Below are 21,041 nucleotides of genomic sequence, written 5' to 3' on the forward strand. Positions count from 1 at the left end.
ATCATCATTACTAATCCAAAGAGTGTTCTACTGTTTACCTGTAAGCCTCAGTAACTCACCCCTCAAATGGCCTGCGTGCCTTGATAAGTGATGAGTCGTTTGTAAAAAAGAAAAAAAAAAAGAAGGTAAACCCTGGGAACAAATGTCGCAACTCTATCATTATACTAAGTATGACATATTTCATCAGCCTTGTACGAACCATTTGTTTAATAAAAAAAATTAATTTTATTTTTTTTTTGAACATAGACTATAGCGGTAATTTAAAAAAAAAAATATGTTCTTTTTAAGTAAAAACAGTATTACATGCATAAGTGTCACCTTGAAAATATCCCAAAACTAGCTGGATGCCTGAGCGTTGCCTGGTCGTACAATATGTTTGAACATGTTATTTTAATTCCCGCAGATTGCGTATGTATTATTATAGAATCAATCTTCTTTTGATTATTATATATTATGAGGAATAATTTGCCCATTGGACTAATTCGCAAAATAAATAAATAAATAAAAATAAATAAATAAAAATAAATAAATACAAAAATAATAATGATAATATCGTTCACCAAATTCCGTCTGTGTTTAAACTATCACGTCAGCTGATATTTGGGCTTGGCGATGAATGCCCTGGAAAAGTCACTTCTGATTAATGTTTAGTTTTAAAATATGCAAACAAAGAAATGATTTGCGGCGATTTTAAATGATACCTCTTTTTTTATCGTAAATTGTACTTATTAATAAGAAAAAAGTAAAATAAAATGGTAAGGTACACCCAGGCTTGAACTGAAGATCATTCAATCTATAGTTGAATGCTTTAACAGCTATACGAGGGGCGTGCAATAAGTAATGCCCCTGACCCACTTCTCATAGCAGTAGAGCAACGAAACTTGGCACAGTTATTAGTCTTTCTCTACATAGGAACCACCCAGAGTTATGCATTTCTCCCACTGTTTGATGCAGCTCTGGAGACCGTTTTTGTAGAACACCACAGGTTGGTCCTCCAACCACAACGTGACTTCAGAAATCAAGGCTGCATCATCTGGGAAACGTGTTCCTTTCAAAAACAACTTCATGGCTGGGAAGAGGTGAAAGTCAGAGAGTGCAAGGTCAGGAGAGTAGGGAGGATGGGGGAGGATTTCATAACCACACGCCCGTGCTTCTGATCTGGCGACATGCAAGTTGTGGACCGGAGTGTTGTCCTGCAGGAGGAGGGTACCTTTGCTGATCTTGACCCCCCCTCTTGATTTTGATAGCTTCCCTTAATTTCCTCAAAAGTGAAGCATAATAGGCTCCTGTAATTGTGGTATCCTTTGCCAGGAAATCTGTCATCACTACTCTGTTCTGGTCCCAGAAGACTGTGAGCATGACCTTGCCAGCGCAGGGCTGCACTCTTGCCTTCTTTGGAGGTGGTGAGTCCAAGTGCCTCCACTGCACTGACTGGGCTTTGGTCTCTGGATCATACTGATGGACCCAGGTTTCATCTTCTGTAATCAGTCTTTTGAAAAACTTTGACTCATCTTCTTGGCACATCTTCAAATCCATCCTCGAGCACTCGACGCGTTCTCGCTTCTGGAATGGTGTGAGCAACCTGGGAATCCATCTGGCAGACACCTTATGCATATGCAAATGATCATGAATGATAGTTTCCACAGACCCTGTGCTAATCTTGACATCTTGGCCTATTTGGCGAATAGTAAGCGCCGATCTTCCAAAATGGCAGCCTCAACTTGACAGATGCCTTGTCAATGGCAGAAGGGGGCGACCAGGTCTGGGAGCTGTTTCCACAGACTTCCAGCCATGTTTGAATTCACGATGCCAGCGTTTTACAAGGTCATATGATGGGGCATTATCACCATAAGTTTTTTTCATTTCATCAAAAGTCTCCTGTGGTGTGCGTCCTTTCAAATACAAAAACCAGATCACTGCTCGACATTCAACAGGATCCATTTCACACCTGACTCAGTTCAAACACCTGTAAAACAGAAACCACAATTAGTTCAGAGCTGTAATTTGCCACAATCCGGAGATATAAATCATTGCACATGTAAAATTTCAGCTAGATCAGACAACTGGAACTGGGTCAGGGGCATTACTTATTGCACACCCCTCGTATTTCCAGATGACAATAAATCTGCTGTTTTTTCTTTTAAGAAGACATGATTTGCTGAGATATCATTATTTCCCTTGGCCGGTGTAATGACAAAATATTTCCCTGTAAAAATTATTCTTGGTTATCTATAAGAGAGAAAGACTGTTTTTAAGATCGGATTTTTTGTGATTTTCAATACTTATCAGATGAATTTCTGTACAAAACATATCTAAGAACACTGCCAGACATATAAATTAGCTTTGAGTGAAATTTGCAAAAGATAGGCTCAGCCTTTTCGGAACCTATGAGGAACTCTCTCTCTCTCTCTCACACACACACACACACACACACAAAGTGACTTTTATATAATAGTAGATATTACGAAATTTGATCAAGTAGAACATTTGCTATTAAGAAAAAAAAATGCAAAAATATGGTAAGAATTGATAGTCACCATTAACGTCGTGCCATATTTGAAAAACAAGGGAGATAATTCAATTCCCCTGTTTTCAGTCATATTCTGACTACCAGTATGAAGAAAATAGCAGTATATCCGATTTTCTGTAAAAATTGCTTTTACGGATAAAAAAATTATCTACAAATTTCGTAATTTTTGGGTATATTACTATTTTCGAGATGACAATTACGTAAGTAATATTGTTTTTGCTTAAAAATACATATTAAAAAATTACTTTTATAGTCTAAGTAAGTATTTCTTTAACATTTTTAAATTAAAATACAATTAAAGTGATAATTAATTTAAACAAAAATTAAAATTAAAGAAATATGTGTACAAAAACGCAGAATATATTTTTATTGTCATCGAAATCTGTGAAATCGCGCATTTTTTAATTAAATCGATTGATTGCCTGATCTACTAGTTGTACCGAAAGGAAGCTTCATATGCCTCCCCACAGTGACTTAGTCCACAATATATTGTAGTCTACATTGCACTGTAGAGAATCTACTGTCAATTTTATAAAATTATTTTTTATATATAATGGCTTAAATTAAAGTCTAAAATGAAAAGAGGCCCAGTATCATGCTTCAGTTGTGCTCTAAACAGACAATTCTATTTCAAACGCACTCGTGTCATAACCTACTTTTGATTTTATATGCCGAGGCTTTCGGCTTGTGTGGTTATAAAACTTTTTAAGTGCACTGGCGATGGTAGGGCGTGTAAGATGTTTACTTTGGTCAAAATTGCCTGTTCTCTCTTCCATTGGAGTTTTTCGATTATCAATACTAGTCGAAAATATTAACAAAATCTATCTAAGAACACTATCTTCGTGTGAAATTTCATAAAAATCGTCCCAGCCGTTTTCGAGTCTATAGGGAACGGACACACACAGTTCCTTTTATAAAATAGTAAACATAAAGATATGTGTAATCTTTTTATATAAAGTATGTAAACTTAAGACCTAACGGTTTTTATTTTTGTTCCGATCTCGCAGGTTTAAAAAATCTCAGTTGATAATACTGTTCAGATATTCTTAAAGGACACATAAATTCATTTGCATCAGACTATGATTTTTTTTTTTGGATTGGTTGAATTCTGTTATTGGCATCGATTTCTGCAATTCCTCCTGGAATCAGATACTTACAGAAGGGATCAGGTGAAGGCTGCCAACATCCATGAACGAAAGTAGTGCTCTGGAACTAAATCGATTTGAACATGATGCACTCAGGTCTTTAGTTTTTTTTCTTTTTTTTATGGAAATCGCTCCAGACAAGAAATGAAGCCATCTATAATATAAATCTCACCTGTCTGTTTAAATGTATGTATGTATGTATGTATGTATGTCTGCCTAAAACTTTCGACAGAAGCGATGGATTTTCACAAGATCAATATCCTTTTGAAGCTCGACCCGTTGGATGACAAATAGCGAAAAATTGGCTAAAAACATTCATTCCTTCACTCTCAACAAGCCACTTTTCTACAAGGAGGGGTCGCTTTTTTCGCCGATATTTTTGAAAGTCATCCCCTCTTTTTAAAACATTTGTCACTTCCGGTTTGGCAATGGGCGCAACAGCAAAGGCATCACCTTTTTTTCCACGTTCTTTTCCTCTTTTGCGGTATGGGTTTGAGCCTGCCTGCCTACTACCACTTTTGTTTTTTTTGCTCAACACGCACTTCCAAACACCCGGACATCCAGGCTAATTTGATGTAAGGAGCTAAAAAAAAAAATACTTCAAGGTCAAAAATTAGCCAATTGTTTGATACATAGATTCCGACCCAGAAAACAGCAATTCTTCCTCCTTTGCAGAAACATCACTCATGGAGTGTGAGGACTAAAGGACAAAATAAGGAAAGTGATAGTAACGTTCACAGAAGTACCCACTTCCTTATGATCAACTCTCTTCAACACTATGATTCTGCTGTTTCATTGGTTGTCATATTCTTCCTGAAGAACCATGACAAGATTGACAACATCAATATGTCAAAGTGATTCTACCGGATGCGAATTTGGTACATTCACATCGTTATAGACTTTATAGCAGACGACTGACCGGCAATGACCTTAAAAAGAACCTTCTTCCTTTATTTCAGTTTGACCTTCAAGTTCCTGCTGCCAATAAAACCCCCATTCTACGTTGTTATTGTTAAAAAGAAGTTTGTTTATTTCAACAACTGTGTTCATTAAATATATTTTATTAGGCATAAAACATTTACCTTCCTAAAACTTCAACTTGGCTATTTCCCCTCAATGCGGTAATTCTATTATTGGCAATGATTTTCTTGATTCTAGAATTAATTCGGAACTTACAGAAAAAGCAAAAAACAAAAAAAAAAGACGTGAAAATTGACAACATTCATTATTGAAAATTGGCGCTATGGAATCGAAAGGAATCGAACTTGGAACACCCTAGCCATCAGTCCATGGCATTATCCACTTTACTAATAGAAATAGAGATGCACGTTTAAAACAAGGAGGAAGAGAGTAAAGAGAACAGGAAACCAAACGTGATAGGAAAAGTATGGAAGGCAAGAAAAGATAAAATAAAACACAGGAAGAGAAAATCAAAATTAGAAGCAATTAAAGCGAGAAAACCGCAAATACAATTGAACAGGTTCCCATATTCAACTAAAATGCCATAAAGCGATAAAAACAGGAAATACAAATGAAAAACAACAAACAAAACAAAACAAAAAACATTAAAACAAAAATAATAATAAAAAAAAAAAAAAAAAAAAAAGCAAGAGCACAAACTGACGTCAGAAAATAAGGAAATAAATATCCAAGGTGCAATTTGTGTATGGAATAAAACATTAAATTTAATTGTTAGGGAGGAAGTATTTTGGAAATTGCAAGATATTAAGTCGTAAATTGTGACATTTCAATTGTGCCTGTTCGAGTCGAGCATCATGGGCGGTCAAGACACGTTTTAATGGGGAAAGTGCAATTGTGAAGTATTTGAACACGGGAGGCATTTAAGTGACCAACAAAAGCGACGAAGAAAAAAAAAAAAATGAAAGATTTAATAATAATAAAAAAAGAAGGCTTTAAGAATGGTTGATTTTAAGACCTTCGCAGCGAGAGTGAGTGAAATTGAATTGCGCATTTAAAAAAAAAAAAAAAAAAAAATGGATGAAGTGAGAAAAAATTGATGCACAGGATTTGAGGGCGATTTTATGGAATCAGTGTGAAATTGGTCCTGCACATCTGATAAGGTGAATGCTGGATTTTAACCCGTTGACGTGGGAATCCGAAAGGCTAGCGAAATTGAGACAAGAGGATTGAAGTTGTCAGATGAAAATAAAACAAAAAAAAACAATATTTCACGAGAGAGAGAGAGAGAGAGAGAGAGAGAGAGAGAGAGAGAGAGAGAGAGAGAGAGAGAGAGAGAGAGAGAGAGAGATATTTCGTTTTATTGTTTTGTTTCATGGCATATCAACCTTATTTAATGCCGAACCCAGTAATTTTGGAAAAAAATTTTTTTATGCTTCAAGTTTTTTTTATATCTTCGATTATTTATTCATGGTGTTTGGCTTGATTGCTTTGTAGAGAAAAATTATCGTTTTTGTATTTGAAAGGGGAGAAGAAAAACACAATAATAACAGTGTCTGGTATACTTTAGATCAGAAAGCCAGTACCCTCAGACAGCCCGACCAGAGAGAGAGAGAGAGAGAGAGAGAGAGAGAGAGAGAGAGAGAGAGAGAGAGAGAATGTGTGACAGAGAGAGAGGGTTGTTTTGTAGAGAAAAAATGTTTTTGTTACTAAGTTTTTCAAAGGAAAATGAAAAAAAAAGCAATAACATCAATGAGAGAGAGAGAGAGAGAGAGAGAGAGAGAGAGAGAGAGAGAGAGAGAGAGAGAGAGAGAGAGAGAGAGATTTCAACAACATTTGGTTACTTAAGAAGGCGGCTTAAAAAATTTGTTTACATGGGACTTGAAAACGACCATGTTGTAGTAAGCTGGGAAACAGTCCCGCAGCACCGTGTTCTACAGACAAACTTTCATGAAAATTTAAACACAAAAAGAAGGTTACATTGGCGGAAACATTGTGAAAATAACCTTCATGATCCAAATAATATAAAATTATTAACCCTCATCTAAAAAAAATCAGAAACATAACTGCAGGCTTGTAGAATTCTCTTTCTACTGACATTTTCTGCTACCTTTACCTTTGGTTTTTTAAGACTAAGGCCAATAGGCATCTTCTGTTTTTAGCCTTTGGGCCAAGAAAAAAAATTGCACGCACACACACACACACACACACACACACACACACACACACACACACACACACACACAGACGGTTCTGGATATAACCTTAAACTATATCCGATAATAAGGCCCCAGCTTGCTGGCTTTGGGGAATGTGGAACCACCCTTTAATTGCCATTGCTCCCAGGTCCACTTCTGATCCGGAGTGGTAGTGCCTGTTAGGGTCCCAACTATGGGCTAAATAGAAACTGACTTGAAAAAAAAAACAAAAAAAAAACAAACAAAAAAACAAATATATCTTATTAAAATTTTTTTTTTCAAAATCACTGGATTCGGCATTAAACAACCTGAAAAGGGTTGATATGCCGTAAAACAAAAGCAAGCAACCAACAACAACACACACACACACACACACACACACACACACACACACACAATTTTTATAAAAACGCTTGGGTAATTTAATAAATAGGTTTAATCCACGGTGTGAATGCGGTAGTATGGTGAATGGCGCCAGCCAAGAGTATTCTCAAAAGTTCTATAGACCTTTTCGAAAGACCCAGCGTCCATCCCCTCCCCCAAATTTCATAAGGACTTCATGCCTAAATTTCTGGTTTGTAATTTTTGCATTTTTTGTTAAACATTAATTGTAATATTCTTTTTGAACAATAAACTAAATAAACAAGATCACAGTGTAGTATCTGTTCTGATGCTATACTTCACCTTTTCTGTCCTCGGTCAGTGGAGGAGAAATCCTTTATAATTGACATTTTTATTTTTATTCTTATCAGAGTGCCCTTTTTGGGGAAGCTGATATTTTCCCCACATTAAAAACCGACCTAGTATCTAACTTTGCCCTCGTGGGGAGGCAAGTAAATAGGAGTAACCATCTTTCGTACTTGTTAGCACCTTACATCAAGTGGCTTCATGAATTGTCTGAAGCGATTTAAAAAAAAATGATGTTTAGTGGTTTACTAAACCACTAAACATCATTTTTTTTGGTTTAGTATCAATAGCGAGTTTATTCAAGAATACTGCCAAACTAAATTTCCAAACCAAAATATTTTTTTTTAATTCATATATTCGTGCCTCTCTGCGATTTTCTTACTATTAAATTCTCTGCCGAAGCAATTGGAATCAAAAGTGACGATAAAAATGCCAGTTTGAAGTGTACTTAATTATTGCCCGCCATTGCTCGTTTCTGTTGAGTTTAATCGAAGCAACAAGGACGATAATAAAAATACGCCTTGTCTTTGTGGATGATTCCATGAATTTAAAGAAAACAAACAATACAAAAACAAAGAAACAAAAAAATGGAAACAAACAAAAAAAGAAAAGACAAAAAAAATGGAGAAATTTCTTCACAAATTTAAAAGGATTGCATCAGATTGAAATAGCCATTAGAAACGAGAGATACACTAACATAGTTAAAAGAATTATGGAGAGGAAATACATTTCTGGACAGAAACTTCAATTGCCAAAAATATTCCGTATAATCCTTGACTAGGAGCAAGCTGTAGTATCTGTTCTGATACTAAACTTCACCTTTTCTGACCGCGATCAGTAGAGAAGAAATTCTTCTGAATCGAGGCAATTTAAATTTTTTTTTTGGGGGGGGGGGAGTGTGTGAGGCGTGGTTTTCCCTCATTAAATATCGACCTTGTGTCTGCCGTCAAGGAGAGATAAGTAAATATGAACAAATATATAGTGCAAAAGAACACTAATATTTACATTTTATTGTATTTATTATTTTAATTTTATTATTTAAGTTTTAGTTATATTTTTTCTTTAGCTTTTTATAGTTGATATATTTTCTTTCTTATCTATATTTATTGGATATTTAAAAAAATACTTTGTTTCATATATATATATATATATATATATATATATATATATATATATATATATATATTTAGTAATGTGATTGATAATTTAAAAAATCAAATTATAATTAAATTAAAAATCCGTTTCATAAGAAGGAACAACAACAAAATCAATTATTTGTACGATCGTTTCGGAAAACAGTGTTTTTATTGTGGTAGACATCAAGTTACGGACAATAATTATTTCACTATTACATTAAAATACACTCTGCTCTTTAGACTATTGTTCTAATCTCCTTTAAATTATATATATATATATATATATATATATATATATATATATATGATGAGCTGTGATACAGCGAAACAGTACTGTATGTGGATCACTATAATGCTTCCTATCTTAGGTTGAGCATATTGGGAAGTGATATAGAAAATGTAATATGCTCTTTGTGTAAACAAATCGAGTTTAGGCATTTGGACGATGTCAAAACGTTAATTTACTACTCGCACAGCAGCAGCAGCAGCCGTATAGCGTAATGGGTAGAAGCGTTGATCGGTGTTTGGGCGGTCGGTTTTGATCCTGGCTTGAGGTAGTTGCCTGTCTAGCCACACTGATAAGCTGTGATACTGAGCTGTATGTGGATGACTATATATATATATATATATATATATATATATATATATATATATATATATATATGCACACACATACATACAAATCAATAAGTACATACATATATGTCTATATATACATATATTTATTCAGTTGTATTAGGTACAAATGTTTTACTTGTTATGTCTGTGACAATATCCATAACATATTTCGGGAAAAAATTCCCCTTTTCAAATGGTGGACATGTTCGCTTCATCATTCAGCATGTTTTGAATCAATCTGTCACGTCCACCATTGTAAAAGGGGAATTTTTTCCCGAAATATGTTATGGATATTGTCACAGACATAACAAGTAAGACATTTGTATTTAATACAATTGAATAAATATATGTATGTATAGACATACTAACATGGGTGCCCGGCGTTGCCCGGGTGTTTGGTGGTGTATGCTGAGCAAAAAAAAAAAAAAAAGGTCAATTTTTTGACTTTGACCCCTATTATGACCCCATAACATTTGTTTTGGGCTCAAATCAAGTTATTAAGTTAGATCCATGCCCAAGGAACCTATATCTAAAATTTCAAGTGTTTAGACCCAAAATTGTCGGAGGAATTTGGTAGAGTTCTCAAAGGTCAAATCGTTGAACTTTGACCCCTTAACAGCCAAATTTCTGGCTGACAACTGATCACATCGATTTTCCCAAACCTCAGTACCCTGTATATCAAATTTCGAGTCTGTAGATTAAAAATTGACAGAGTTATTGCGTAGGGAAATGTACACAGACACACACGTTCACTTTTATAGATATATGGATATGTATGTACTTATTGATTTGTAAATCGCCACTTGTTTTCGTCTTCTCTCATCAATACAGACTATATCTCATTCCTCGCATTGTGATAGCCTTCTAAATCTCTACTATATCCCACACAATGCTTCAAGCAAACTACATATCAATTCTCTCTCTCTCTCTCTCTCTCTCTCTCTCTCTATATATATATATATATATATATATACATACAAACATATATAACTGAACATGTGTGTGCGTGGTTACACTTCACAACCTATATACTCAAATAATTTTTGATTTACCGACTTGAAATTTAGTATATAATGTGCTTACACATGTTGAAAACTTTGTAATTAGTTTTCATTCGAAAAAAGGGCGGCTAAGAGGTCAAAATTAAAAACTTAGTATTTTGGGGTAATAGGATTTTTATCGGTTTGTAAACTGTTTCACAAATGCGCATGCGTAAATCGTTCACATGACATATTACTCATGTTAAAAATAAGTAGGTTTGAAAACATTTCTTAAAATCGTGTCAGGCTTGCCTAATGGTTATCATACCTGACTCATTGTCTTTAGGTTTTAGTTTCGACCCTAGCTCGAGCATTTTTTTTTACTTACAAGAAGTGAACTGTTTAGAAAAAAAATAATACTCGCATGCACATGTCTCAATTTCTTTCTGTTTTTTTTTTACTTGATTTTTTTAAAAAAAATATTGTAACGTTACTTTTAATAGTATTTCTGTTTCTACTAAATAAGAATTCTGCATTAATTAAATAAATATTTATGGATATTTTACAACTGGGCAACGCCGAGCGACCTGCTAGTATATATATATAATCTATAACCGTGTCTTGTGTGGGAAAGACTCACAGCAAAGTGCTCGAGTATAAAGAAAATATTTTCAATATAAGAACATAATATTTATTTATTTACGGTATTTCCAAATCTCTTTTCCGTCACATATATTGGGTGGGTGAAAAAAATCGTCCTCATATACCAAACTACATTCTGGAGTATCCAATAAATGATATCCAATCGTACTCTTCTGGGAATGTTTTTTGCTCCTTCAATATCTGTTATATATATATATATATATATATATATATATATATATATATATATATATATATGAGCAAACAGTTAATGAAATATGTTACAAAAACACTTTGAAATGAGTTAAAAACATATTTAATCTGAAAAGGAAACACTAGATAAATGGGTAGTCCTTAATCCGCGGAGTTTCGAAGATTTACTCTCCTTCTCATCAGAGGGTAGGAATTAGCAAAATACGGGATCGGATTTTGCATGCAGAAGTATTTGATGAAACAACAAATAAGTCAAAGATCTTACTTGAAAACAAACTAAGTTAAGCAGAGGGAATATGGTAAAGAAAAAGGTGATTACACATTAATGGATAGTCTTTTATCTTCCACCAGACTAATCTAATTTTGCTAATTCCTACCCTCTGATGAGAAGGAGAGTATTTCTTCGAAACTCCGCGGATTAAGGACTATCCATTTATCTAGTGTTTCCTTTTCAGATTAAATATGTTTTTAACTCATTTCAAAGTGTTTTTTTTAACATATTTTATTAACTGTTTGCTCAGATTATAAGCTCTATTTCCTATTTGGTTTTATCGAGCTTTTATATCTGGCTGAGATAATTTTATAAATATTGATTCTTTAATATTTATAATTTACTTTAATTTTGCCATCTTGGATCATTTTGGTAAATTCAATTGTAATTTTCATTTTATAAATATATATATATATATATTTCAATATAGCGTAATGGAAAAATTCAATATAGCGTAATGGAAAAATATAAAGGTAACTGCAGCTTCTCTTCCAATTTTCGGATTTTAATCATGTCAAATCACATTTTATTCCTTTTGTCGGATTGATTGTTGCTATTTCTTCAGATGAGTTAAGGGCATAATAGATTCACTGATTGATATAATAATTAAGTGATTTATTTTGCGATACGAAACAGATACTGTCAAGAATTATATAAGTCAACTGAATTAAAGGAAGAAATTATAAGATGGTCAACATCATGAATTTTGGAATATAACATTTTGTCATTTATTCTGTGTGTGTGTGTGTGTGTGCGTGTGTGTATGTGTGTGTGTGTGTGTGTGTGTGTGTGTGTGTTATTCCCCTGTCTTTTTTCCCCTTTCCTTTCCTTTCCTCTTGTACATATTTATTTTATGGTAATTGTAAATATGTCCTACTCATTTTCATCTTATTTTTGATTTCTTCCCCTTCCTTCTTTCTTTTTTAAAATCAAGATGCCATCGTACGCCCTTGATTAAGATGGAGAAAGACGTCTCGGGTTAAAAAAAAGAGAACTTTCTTTTCTTTCATGTATAATGGGTTGGTGCAAAAACAATGTCGTTTATTGATGTTCAACTATGTTAAAGATGACATTTTTGCACCAACCTTATATATATATATATATATATATATATATATATATATATATATATATATATATATATATATATATATATATATATATATATATATATATATATATATATATATTTAAAACAATATATATACCGCTCCCATGTGGGGGTACAAAATTGGTTAAGGAAAATTATTCCCAACTCACATTTAAGTAAAAATGCACTTCCGTAAATAATTGAATTCATTCAAAACGTATCGCAAAAACAAAAACAAATAAAACATATATATATATATATATATATATATATATATATATATATATATATATATATATATATATATATATATATATATATATATATATCTTTGGAAGAGCGCAAATTTATTTTGAAGCTGAAGGCCCCCAATTTGAATATTTGTCATAGAAATTGTTTGCCTTGATTGTTACAGTCTTTTCGGAGGTAACACGTGTATTTTCTGAGATTTTTACAAACATAAAGGTGTTATTTCTTTTTGTTTCTTTTGTTACAAATAAATATTTTAATACAATATCTTACTGTACTGTTAATATATTACAGGGTGTCTGTATAGTAACTTGTAAGACTGTATAGTAACTTTACGGACACCTTGTATATATATATATATATATATATATATATATATATATATATATAAAGTTGAACATCTGTGTGTGTGTCTGGTCATGAATAGGCTCCTATATGGTTGACTATTTTAAAAAACTGATCACATATAATGATAGAAGATGTATTGAGACACAAGAATGGATATGTTTGATCTGGCATAATGATGATTCATTAAAATTGTGGGGTCTGCGTACGCGCCTGGTTCACAAAGTATGGAAATAAAAAATTAAAAAAAAACAAAAAACGTTTACAAGTGTTTTTGATATAGATGTACATAATAATATTTTGATAAGTATGTTTTAACTTAAATGGGGATGGTATAATAAAATTGTGGGGTCTTCGTTCGCGCCTGGCCTCCATAGATTGGAAATAGGCACAAACTTTAATAAAGACTTTTCATATCTATCTGCGTAAGTATACTTTGATAATTATATTTCAGTTTGAAGAAATATGGTATAATAAAATTATGGTGTGTTTGTTCGCGCCTGACCTCCATAGAATGGAAATATGTCACAAAGTTTAACAAGGTTTTTTAATATAGATCCACAGAATATTGTGATAAGTCTTTCAGTGTGAACAGGTATGGTATAAATAATTATGGGGTTTATCTATTTTATTTTTACTTTCATCATATTTTGCTTTGGTCTTGATACCCTCAAATTCGAAGCTATCTCTTTACAACCCTTCCTTTTCATAACCTATCATACTTTCATAAATCAGAGTCCATTTTCTGTAGGCTGTTTTTGAACCCAGTCAACGACGGGTACTTTTGCTAGTGTATATATATATATATATATATATATATATATACACACACACATGTACACCTACTTACATTATATATATATATATATATATATATATATATATATATTACTCTCTGCTTTTTACTGATCCGAGTTAATCTTATGCTCAGATACTGACCACAAATAGTGAATTCTTGAGGAAAATGGAAGCAGCAAAGTTGTAATGCAGTTTCAAACACTTCAACTACAAGTAGCAGTGCATTAAATACATCCGACTTCATCACTTAGCATCCATTAAGAATTGGAGGCAACTATTTTACTGACTGGAGGCCGTCGGCGATTTCTTTTCGTCTGTCCAACAATTCTAAGAACTTTTGCTCTGTTCATGTTTTCCATTGGGAGTGATATCATGCGTAATAAAATTTGTTTTCTCATCTTATGAGGTATATCTGTATTGGTCAAGAAAATATCACACACGAACATTGATGGAGTTTTATCTAACTTCCGCAAACGATGAGTTTGGCTTGTTATTTCAACCTCTTAAAAGCATTTCTCATCGTTTGATTTCCAATGCATTTATAAAATTTCCACAATTTATATAATCGCTCAGTTTTATATAATTTAACAAATTTTACATAATTTCAAAAATATATATAATTTCACCATTTTATATATTTTTAATACTTTTATATAAATTTTAAAATTTTATATATGGTCACCACTTCATATATTTTTGTATTAAAAATATATGAAGTGGTGACCGTATATAAAATTTTAAAATTTCAAAATTTTATATAATTTTACCATTTTATATATTTTCAATACATATAATTTTATATAAATGTTAAGATTTTATACAATTTCACCATTTTACATATTTTTTAATACTTTTATATAATTTCAAAATTTTATATAATTTCACATTTTATATATTTTTAATACTTTTATAAAATTTCAAAATTCATATCATTTAATCATTTTATATATTTTTAATACTTTTATATAATTTAAATTTTTTTATATAATTTCACATTTTATATATTTTTAATACTTTTATAAAATTAAAAAATTAAAACAATTTAATCATTTTATATATTTTTAATACTTTTATATATTTTCACCATTTCTAAATTTTATATACTTTCACCATTTAATATATTTTTTAATACTTATATATAATTTCAAATTTTATAAAATTTCTCCATTTTATACATTTTTAATAGTTTTATATAATTTCCAAATTTTATATAATTTCACTTTTTTATATATTTTTAATACTTTTATATATTTTTAATACTTTTATATAATTTCAAACTTTAATATAATTTTAATACTTTCATATAAATTTTAAGATTTTATATATTTTTAATACTTTCATATAAATTTTAAGATTTTATATAATTTCCAAATATTGTAAAATTTCACAATTTTATATATTTTTAATAGTTTCATTTAATTTCAAAATTATGTATAACTTCACTATTTTATATAGTTTTAATACTTTTAAATTATTTAAAAAATATTTTCCCCATTTTATATATTTTCAATACTTTCCTATAAATTTTAAAATGTTATATAATTTCAAAATTTTATATATTTTTAATAGTTCCCAATTTTATATAATTTCACAATTTTATTTATTTTTAATAGTTTTATATAATTTGCAAATTTTATACAATTTCACCATTTTTTATATTTTTAATATATATGATTTTTTATAAATTTGAAGATTTTATATAATTTCACCACTTTATGTATTTTAAATATTTATATATAATTTCAAAGTTTTATATAATTTCGCCATTTTATATATTTTTAATAGTTTTATATAATTTAAAAATTTTATATATTTTTAATACTTTTATATAATTTCAAAATTTAATATAATTTCCCAACTTTATGTAATTTATTACTTATATATATATTTTCAGATTTCATATATTTTTAATACTTTTATATAAATTAAAAAATTGTATATAATTTCCAAATTTTGTATAATTTCACCATTTTTTATATTTTTAATTGTTTTATATTATTTTGAAAATTATGTATAATTTCACCATTTTATATATTTTTAATCCTTTTATATAATTTAAAGATTTTGTATAATTTGACATTTTTTTTATATATTAAATACTTTTATATAATTTCAAAATTTATATAATTTCAACAATTTATACATTTTTAATACGTTTATTAAATTTTATATAAATTCACCGTTTTATATATCGAAATAATTTTATATAAATTTAAAGATTTTTTATAATATCACATTTTTATATATTTTTAATACTTTCACATAATTTCAGAATTATCATATAATTACACCATTTTATGAGGTTTTTAATATTTATATATCATTTCCAAATTTATATACGTTCTCCTTTTTATGTATTTTTAATAAATTTATATAATTTCCAAATTTAATATAATTTCCCCATTTTATATAATTATAATACTTTTATATAAATTTTAAGATTTTATTTTTAATACTTTTTATAAATTTTATGATTTCATATAATTTTCAACTTTTGTATAATTTCACCATTTTATATATTTTTAATAGTTTTATATAATTTCAAAAATATGAATAATTCCACTATTTTATATAGTTTGAATACTTTTAAATAATTTAAAATTAGTTTCCCGATTTTATATATTTTCAATACTTTTCTATAAATTTTAAAATGTTATATAATTTCAATATTTTATATATTTTTATAGTAGTGTTTAATTTGAAAATTTTATATAATTTCACCATTTTATCTATTTTTAATAGTGTTCTATAATTTTCAAATTTTATATAATTTCCCCATTTTATATAGTTTAAATATATATAATTTTATATAAATTTTAAGATTTTATATAATTTCACCACTCTATACATTTTTGATACTTATATATAATTTGAAAATTGTATATAATTTCACCATTTTATATATTTTTAATAGTTTTATATAATTTCAAAATTTTATATAATTTCAAAATTTCATATATTTTTAATAGCTTCATATAATTTAAAAATTTCATATAATTTCACCATTTTAGATATTTTTAATACTCTCATATAATTTCAAAATTTTATATAATTTCACTATTTTATACACTTTTAGTACTTGTATATAATTTAAAAATTTTATATATTTTTAATAATTTTTTTATAATTTCAAATTTTTATATATTTTCACAATATTATATATTTTGAATAGTTTTATATAATTTCAAAATTTTATTTAATTTCAACACTTTTATATTATTTTAAAATTTTATATAAATTTTACCACTTTATATACTTTTAATACTTTTATATAATTGTAAAATTTTGTAGATTATCACCGTTTTATATATTTTCATTATTTTTTTATAAATTTTGATTTTATATAATTTCACATTTTTATATATTTTTACTACTTTTATATAATTTAAAAATTTTATATAATTTCATCACTTTATATATTTTTTACTACTTTTATATAAATTTAAAAATTTTATATAATTTCACCATTTTATATATTTTAATACTTTTATATAATTTCACCATTTTATACATTTTCAATACATTTATATCATTTCAGAATTTTATATAAGTTCATATTTTATATATTTTTAATATTTTTATATAATTTAAAAATATTATATAATTCCACAATTTTATATATTTTCAATACTTTTATATAATTGTAAAATTTGATATAATTTCACCATTTTATCTATTTTCAATACTTTTATATAATTGTAAAATTTTATACAATTTCACCATTTTGTATATTTTCAATACTTTATATAAATTTTAAGATTTTATATAATTTCATATTTTTATATATTTTTGCTACTTTTATATAATTTCAAAATTTTATATAATTTCACCATTTTATATATTTTTAATAAGTTTATATAATTGTAAAATTGTATATAATTTCACATTTTTATAGATTTTTAATACTTTTATATAATTGTAAAATTTCATAATTTTTCCACTTTATACATTTTTTAATACTTTTATATATTTTCAAAATTTCATATGTTGTCAATACTTTTATATAAATTTTAAGATTATTTATTTATTTGATTTTAAAATTTTATATAATTTCCAAATTCTGCATAATTTCATTGTATATTTTTTTTACTTATATTCACCCCAAACAAAGCATATATATATATATATATATATATATATATATATATATATATATATATATATATAATTAAATACCTTAGTGACTAAATAGCTTTCCAGAGAATGATAAAAATTATAAAAATTAAATAAGTTTTTTATATAGTTTTAAAGGTTAAAAACTTCCAAGACTATATATATTTACACACACACACACACACACACACACACACACACACACACACACACACACACACACACACACACACACACACACTGTACTGATCGACGACTGAGCATTGCCAGGAATCCCTTACATTCAAATTTGTTTGGAAATAGTTATATATTCTGTAACCACACTATTTATCTTAGGTTCAGTATCTAAGCCAAATAAATAAGGAATTCTAACTCTTATTAAAATATTTGCCAAATTTTAAAATCCAACTAACATAATTTTATATATTAAATAACATGATACAACAGTGAAAAAAAATAGAATTGGCTAGTTGTAATCAAAGTTTGATTTGTCAATTTTTAAAATCCGGCCAACGTATTTGTATAAAATAGATAACATAGCACAAGAACTGGCTAGTAAGAATCAATGTTTGTTATCAGCTTCAATGCTATTTAGATCTTACTCTAAACATCCGGCTGATATAATTTTGTATATTAGACAACATGGTACAACGATAATAAATGAAAATTGGCCAGTACATAATCAAAGCTTGTTATTTGTCAGCTTCAATGCCATTTAGTTCTAACTTTGAATATCTAGCCGACATAATTTTTTGTTCATATTAGACAACATGGTACAACAATAATAAATGAAAATTCGCTACTTAGAATCTAAATTTGATTTGTCAACTAAAAAAGAAATATCCGGCCGTGATAATTTTGTATATTAGATAATATAGTAAAAACGATAATAAATGATGATTGGCTAGTCAGAATCAAATTTTGATTGTTTAGCTTAAATTTTATTTAGGTCTAACTATTAGATAACATAGTAAGGCAATAAAAAATGAGAATCAAAGCATGATTAGTCAATTAAATAAAATATCCGGTTGACATAAATATTTATAAATTTTATATTAAATAACATGGAAAAACAGTAATAAATGAGAATTGTCTAGTCAGAATTAACGTTTGATTTTTCAATTAAAAAAAATTCACCGGACATATTTTTTATATGAGTAAAAACGATAATAAATAAGAATTGGCTAGTCGGAATCAAAGTTTGATTTGTTAATTAAAAAATCTGCCTGACATAATTTTTTTATATTATATAATATGATAAAAACGATAATAAAGGAGAATTGACTAGTCAGAATCAAAGTTTGATTTTTAAATTAAAAAAAAAATCCGACTTACATTTTTTAAAATATCAAATAACATGGTAAAACGATAATAAATAAGAATTGGCGAGCCAGAATTAAAGTTTTATTTGTCAATAAAAAAATCCGGTTGACATATTCTTTTTATATGTGCTGCTATCGCGCACAGAAATCACTTTTTCCATAGCTACCAACGTAATAGATGCACTGAAACTAAAGCTGCTTTCAGGTCTGCCAGCAACCACTGTAAAAGAGTAATAAAAAATGCAAGAGAGCTATATGCCCAGTCTGTTAAATCCAAGGTAGCTGATCAGCGGCTTGGATCCCACCAGCTTTGGCAAATAACAAATAGGATCCTGAACAGAAGTGTGTGTTCTATACCAACCATTATCAATGGACCAGAGGTCATCTCGTCAGCGTCAGACAAGGCCAAACTATTTGCAAAGAACTTTGCAGCTAATTCTACCCTATGCGACGAAGGCCATCAACTCCCCATATTTCCTCCTATAACACAGAACAAGCTGGGTAGCATACAAATATCCGTGCATGAGGTCGCCAAGCTAATAAAGAACCTAGATTCCAGTAAAGCAACTGGCCCTGATGGCATCCCAATTATAGTGTTAAAAAAGCTTCAAACAGAACTTGCTCCCATACTTACGAAACTATTTAAGCGCTGCCTTAAGGAGAAGTGCTTTCCGACTCCCTGGAAGACCTCTTCAGTTTGCCCTATATTTAAGAATTCAGGTGATAAGTCATCTCCCTCTCAATACAGACCTATAAGTCTCCTGTGTGTTATGAATAAGTTGCTGGAATCCATATTAAATAGAGAAATAGTCAACCACCTCAGCAGGAATAACCTTCTTAGTGACACACAATATGGTTTCCGCTCTGCAAGATCTACCGCAGATGTGCTGACAGTTATATCCCACAGGATAAGTGAATCACTTGACAAAGGCTTTCTTTCTAGGGCAATTGCTCTTGACATATCAAAGGCCTTTGACAAGGTATGGCATAAGGGTCTACTTCACAAGATTTCCAGCTACGATATAACGGGAAATGTTTTCTCAATCATTAAATCATTTCTCTCTGATAGGCTCATAAGAGTAGTGGTCGATGGACAAAAATCGGAGGCCTGCAATATAAATGCTGGAGTCCCCCAGGGGTCAATCCTGGGCCCAACTCTCTTCCTGATCTACATCAATGACCTCCCTAAACACATACTTAAATCATTCGTTGACATCTATGCTGATGACACAACCATCTACGGCAACACATCAAAAGCTGTAAATGACAAAGTTCTCTCTGATTCTCTCTCCTCTGATCTCGAGCACGTGGTTCAGTGGGGGAAGATGTGGCTGGTTACCTTTAATGCATCCAAAACCAAACTCCTATCCTTACATCATCAACGCTCTGATCCCCATCTGGCATCAATTGTGATGGATGGCTCTCGTCTGGGTGAGGCTCCGTGTTTTGACAAGCTTCTGGGTTTGACCTTTACTCCTGATCTGAAATGGAACACGTACATCAAGTCTGTTGCCAAGGTCGCTGGAAAGATGGTGGGATCCTTCTACCGCTCCAGAAGATATCTCACTACTGATGCAATTCTCTATCTATATAAAAGCCAAGTACGTCCAAGGATGGAATACTGTTGCCATATCTGGGCAGGAGCTGCTAAAAACAGCCTATCCTGCCTTGACAGAGTACAAAATAGACTTCGTGGCTTAGTGGGGGATGCCCTTTTCTCTACCCTGCAACCTCTCTCCCACAGAAGAGACGTTGCGAGCCTGTCCTTGTTTTATCGTTATTTCCA

The 21,041-nt window shown here is 29.8% G+C and overlaps 1 protein-coding gene across 4 annotated transcripts in view; it reads right to left on the reverse strand.

Moving 5' to 3' along the window:
• LOC145248858 (uncharacterized) overlaps positions 1-21,041 on the reverse strand; it is a 92,819-nt gene that overhangs the window by 35,218 nt on the left and 36,560 nt on the right. The window lies entirely within an intron of this gene.

Source organism: Euprymna scolopes, chromosome 27 (assembly GCF_053919585.1).
Source record: "Euprymna scolopes isolate OS-2025 chromosome 27, ASM5391958v1, whole genome shotgun sequence".
Taxonomy (NCBI): domain Eukaryota; kingdom Metazoa; phylum Mollusca; class Cephalopoda; order Sepiida; family Sepiolidae; genus Euprymna; species Euprymna scolopes.